The sequence below is a fragment of the Balaenoptera physalus genome (assembly GCF_965194825.1).
Source record: "Balaenoptera physalus genome assembly, chromosome: 1".
In the NCBI taxonomy this organism is placed as follows: domain Eukaryota; kingdom Metazoa; phylum Chordata; class Mammalia; order Artiodactyla; family Balaenopteridae; genus Balaenoptera; species Balaenoptera physalus.
Window position 1 is genome coordinate 44,960,586 of NC_138882.1, and position 6,000 is coordinate 44,966,585.

Sequence of the window (6,000 nt, forward strand, 5' to 3'; positions counted from 1 at the left end):
CCTTCCATGGCGTTTTATATACTGCAAATAAACCTTTGCTGATAACACTACCTGCTGTCCATTTCACATGGCAAACCTGGTCATTTGTCTAGAATGAAAAGTTTTGTCTTTATAAACTTATATGTCAAGCTTGTTAAGCTGCCTTTGATTCATTCCACACTCATTCATAGCTCTTTTCAAAACAGCTCTCAGAAATTCATTCTTCTCATAAGTGAACAGAAGAATTCCAAGAAGTGAAGTGGAACACAGAGGAGAGAATCCAAGTGAAGCATGTTCACAAAACACTCAAACAGCAACAGACTATTATTCCCTCAGATACATATAATCATTGTCTCTTGAAAGCAAAACAAAACAAAAAGCTCAGATTATCTTTTCTTGAAATAATGTCTTAGAAATCCTTTCACTTTTTTCCCAGAAGTATTTCTATCATAGAGCCTGATAAAATTCCATGTTCTCTTTCATAGTAAATACAGTAAAAATAGCATCAGTATGCATTGAAACAAAAAAATCTTTATTATGTCTCTTTTAATGTAAGCATAATGAATATTTTGTAAGAACAACATTTCATAATTACCACAGGTGATAGGATATCCTAAATAACTTTTTGAAATATAAAAGGAATAATTCAATTAAAAAAGCATTAAGATAAAAAATAGGTATAAAAGTAGATGCCTAATGAGCCAAAGCTATATTCTATGACTCAATAAACAATATTTTTAAAAACCCTGAATTAATAATGATACATCAGAAAAATACAAATAAGCTCAGTAAAATCTCAAACATACCTAAAACAATAACTAAAATGGACAGTCAAGAATAGTGAAACATTTAGCTAAAGGCATTTATATGTCCCCACACTGGTGATCTAACCTGATGTTTAGGCTATAACCCCCAAGACATAGGAATTTCTGTTCCTGAAACTTCACATTTTAGTAATAAAATTTTGTAGCTGAAAAGAGACTAGATGCCAAGCTAAAACAATTCTGTGTCCTCAATTTCTATGTGAACGTTCCATGCAACTGTGGGTCTACCAAAGAGTTCAAACCAGGATATTCAGCCTGTGCTTTTTTTTTTTTTAACATCTTTATTGGAGTATAATTGCTTTACAATGGTGTGTTAGTTTCTGCTATATAACAAAGTGAATCAGCTATACATATACTTATATCCCCATATCTCCTCTCTCTTGCGTCTCCCTCCCACCCTCCCTATCCCACCCCTCTAGGTGGTCACAAAGCACCGAGCTGATCTCCCTGTGATATGTGTCAGCCTGTGCTTTTAATGGATATTTCTATTTTGTAGAATAGACAAATGGTTCTAATTCTCCATTCATCAGGGAAATTTCAGGAATTAAAGTCACTATGAATTCCCAAATTAGAGAGCATGTGCTTCCAATATAGGGAGGCTTCTGCCAATGTTCCCAGAAGAATTACATGCACATGTAATTGCTTATACTGCCTCACACTGTTTATAACCCATTCATTCCTTCCTTTCACTCACAGCTCTGTTCCAGCCATGAGCATTAGTAATAGTTCAGTAGCATTTTACACTTTTTTCCTAGGGCATTTTCTCCTGCTGTGGGCCTCAATCAAAGTTGGCAGCTTTTCGGGTTACCTGGTAAATGGCTAAATCAGGATACACTAAGTGGGTATTGGGCCAAGGTGTGCCAAGTATTGGGTCTCTTTCTTAGTGGTACAGGGCCAAAAAGCACAGCAAGTTGTTTCTCCCTTTGGTGGGGCTATCTTGGTATCTCCCAAATGCACTTTTAGTGTTACCACAGGATCTGACATCAAGGTTGTCTGGTCTTCCCTTCATTTAAGGGGATCTGATAGTGTAAACAATTAGGTTAAGGAACTGGCTAAAGGATTTGATCTTGAATTCTTCTTTTCATGGCTTAAGTCAGATCTCTGTTTACTTGACTTGGAGTTTTTATTTGGTTTTATATTATGTGGTTGCTCCACTTCCAATTTTTTTCTAAGGAACTCATTCATAAACAAGGAGGCATAGCCAGTTAGCTCTTGCAGATAGTCTGCCTATTATGGTCTTGCCTCATCTCGGCCACCCCCATGCTGCTGCTCATTTCCAATGCAGTATTTCATACCAGCATTTCTGGCCTAGAGAGAATAGCTATTTTAAGTAGACGTTTAAAAACTGATGCTTTTAAAGATACTGGTGATTCCTTCAATACATATTTCAGGTGTTTGTTGAAGAGACTATCATCTAAGACCCCCTAGATTTGTCTATTTTTATAATTTCTAAAATAAGATATTTCTAAAATTCTAGTATCCAACTTTCATTAACTATTGAATGCATTTTTAAGTGTGTGTTTGTGTACGTGTTAACCAATTAAAAAAAAAAAACTGTTCGTTTTCTCAACCCAGCTAGTCTAGTTCATATAGAATCTCTGATACATGAACCACATTGACAAATTCAGTAAAACTAAAATCATCTTGTACTCTGCTTAGTCAAGTATCCACAAAATCATTTCCCACATATACTTCCCACTTTAGGGTTAATATACACTGGCATGTTCCTGCCTGCTAGTCTTTTGTTATGTAAAATTTTAATTTTCCAAGATTGATTTTAGATTGATCTGAGGCATGCCAGGGTATAATTCTGATTAATGGTCTATGGATGAAAAGATATGGGGCATGAGGAAGATTGCCGACTACTTTCTCAATGTGAATTCCCTCAGATGAAGGTATACAGGCATCTACAAGCATGAAAGGCAATAGCTTTTCAGACAACAGGGAAGAGTTGCTCTTCTGTCAAGAAAAGTTCAGGGGGGATTTACAGGGGCTTGGAGGTTCGAATTACTCTGATGCCTCTAGTTCACATTTTCCTAATGGATGTCTGAACTTTTGTGTAAGAAATCTAGCAAAGTTTTGTTAGTGATTATTAGTGCTGTCCACCAATTATTTCCAGTTCTCATACTGGGCAAAACTGTACCTCCTTGTCCCTTTGAAGTTATGAAAGGCCATATGACTTGCTTTGGCCAAATATATATGAGAAGAGATGTTTTTCATTTCCCTTCAGAAGCTTTAAGAGCTAGCTCGCAATTCATCACACTTTCTTTTTTTCCTTCTGCCACAATCACCAGCAATGGTCCAGATAGCAGAGGCTATATCAGCCTGAGTCGTGGAGTGAAGGTTATGCAGAGCAGAACTGCCAACCAACCTGCAATGAATATGTAGTATGAATGAGAAACACACCCTTATTGCTTTAAATCACTGAGATTATAGGGTTGTTTTGTTACCAAAGCATAACCCAGGTAACCTATCCTGACTGATACAACTCTGAATTCAACCAGTGGTTAAACACTGAGTTTGTTTCTTGGCTATCTCAATCCCATATGTACAAGATATAGGAGATTCTTTCAATATATTCATATAAAGTCCCAGAATTTATATCCATTTTTTTAAAAACTGATACTTTAATATTTTGAGTCTATAATTCCTTTGTTACCATGCATCCAATGCCATCAGGAGCCTCCCTACCCTGCCATCCTTGAATTCCTCACACTCTTTATATTGTTCCATGATAGAAACTATTCTAAGCCCCCACACTGTATTGTTTATTGAGAAATTTGTTTTTCCAGATAACTTGCTTAGCTGCTTCATCAAAGGGCACAGTACTTGATATCTCCCCTTCCCTGAGGATCTGTATCTTGAGATTCATCATCGCTTATGTTCCTTGGTTGAAAGTAGCAGACACTGACTCTGTCTGATTTTCAAAAGGGGAGTTTATGGGAAGGATATTAGGGTCTTAAAGAGAAGATAAGAAGTTAGAGGACCAAACTTGGCAAGGGAAAGAAACTGGGGCAGGTACAGAAAACAAAAAATGAAGAATCAGGAGGAAATAACTACCATAATGCTGGAATAGCTGTTGCTGCCATAAAAGATCTCTGGCTGTTCTTTCTGACCTTGCACCACTCGCTCAGACTTCAAAATCTTCCAATTAGAAGGTCTTAGATCATAATCTCACCCACTAGCAGGTCTAGGGAGTGGGAGAGGAATGGTCTGGCCTTTCAAAGTTTCATTGTTAGAGGCATAGGCTTGAAATTCCCTCCCAACACGATTATACACAGTGGGAGAGAGGTAAATCCTCAAAGAAATCAGGTTCTACCAGGGAGAAGAATTGATGCCAGTCAACAACACCACCAAAAAAGATAGTCATCTAATAGGGAAGTGAGAAAAGGAGAGAATAATATAGTACTTTTTTTTTTGGCCATGCCACGCAGCTTGCGGGATCTTAGTTCCCCAACCAGGGATCAAACTTGTGCCCCCTGCCATGGAAGCATGGAGTCCTAACCACTGGACAGCCAGGGAATTCCCTAACATGGTCCTTAATAAAAGAAACATTTATGGCTATGTTATCTTTTTAGGTTACTGTAGGAACTCAGGAAGTATTCACTTATGAAATTCATTTTTTTTTCTTGCAGGGTCATTAGTTGAAGGCACTTTGGAATGATAAAAACCCTAATTCAAACGAGGGTCTGTCATTTACTAGATATTTTGGGGCAAGTTCCTTAATTTCTTTGAATCTCTGTTACCTCCTAGAGTTATCTGAGGATTCTGAGTTAATATCTAGAGAAGGCCTGACACACACCGTACACTAAATAAACATTAGCTTCTATCCCTTGTGTATTAGAGTTCTCCAGAGAAAAGAACCAATAGGATGTGCTTATATGTAGAAGGAGACTTATTTTAAGGAATTGGTGATTATTCTAAGGATCACACAATTATGGAGGCTGGCAAATCCAAAATCTGCAGAGTGGGCCAGCATGTTGGAGACCCAGAGAAGAGACAATGCTGAAGTTCAAGTTCAAAGGCCATCAGGCTAAAGACTCAGGAAAAATCCAATGTGTTGCAGTTCAAGTGCAAAGGCTGCCTGCTACAGAATTTCTTCTTGCTCAGAGGATGTCATTCCCTTGTTCTATTCAGGCCTTCAACTGATTGGCTGAGGCCCACCCACATTATGGAGAACAATCTGCTCTACCCAAAGTTCACCAATTTAAATGTTAATGTCATCCAAAAACATTCCCACATAAACATCCAGAATAATGTATGACTACATATCTGGGCATTGTGGTCCAGCCAAGTTGACACATAAAATTAAAAGTGGTCAAATAATGGCAATTTCAGGGATGAGATCACACCCTGAGAGATGCTATTTTTCAGGAAAACAGTTTTCCTTCTTTCTCTGCATTCACTAAAGCACTTTATAAGGCTGTTAAAACCAGCTGGGGAAGGGCTGCCTGTGATTGGGCCTATGGGAATGATAGGGATGGCAGGTGTGAGACATGAAAATGTAGGTCCCAGAGGTTAGGTGCTCAAGCTTTAGAAGGGGCTCACCCCCAGGGAGTCCTCTGCTGTGGCAAGAAAAAGATATGGTTAGACCCCCAAAGAAAATAATAACGTTCATCAATACCAATTCCTATCAGCAAATCTTGAACCTGATTAAAAATGAGCTGATCATCTGGAAGCTTGTGACTATCTACTCTTAGAAGAATTCCGGAATAGCACTTTGGCACACTGTAGGGCAGACACGTGGACACATATAAGCAAAATATTTGTGGCCAATATTCAAATCCTCATGATGACATAGGTGAGAAAGATAAGATTTCTGCAAGGACTTCTCAGAAGATAGATTAAATGCAAAGAGACTAATGGCTATATGTAACATGGCACATACCTGGAGATGAATGAATGTTCAAAATTAAGATTCTCATGAAACACATGCCCAGGCTAAAACAAGGCAGGGTCCACAAGAGACTGTTGGATGACCATGGTGAGGCTACCTGTGCTATGAGGAGCAGCTACAGGCCAAGAATGAAAAGATCATCCAGACTCTGTCCAAGAAGGAAGAAACTAAGAAATAAATCTCCTCTTATCTGTACATAGTAGCCTCAACAATAGATGATCCAAAAAACTCAAGCCTTTACGTGGGGAATAAATGGTTAAAGGAAAGAGACAGAACATCTGAGGAATTTAATAAGTGATC

At 38.2% G+C, this 6,000-nt stretch overlaps 1 long non-coding RNA gene across 2 annotated transcripts in view; it reads right to left on the reverse strand.

The window, feature by feature from the left end:
• LOC309666474 overlaps positions 1 to 6,000 on the reverse strand; it is a 55,254-nt gene that overhangs the window by 21,541 nt on the left and 27,713 nt on the right. The gene's annotated exons all lie outside the window — the stretch shown is intronic.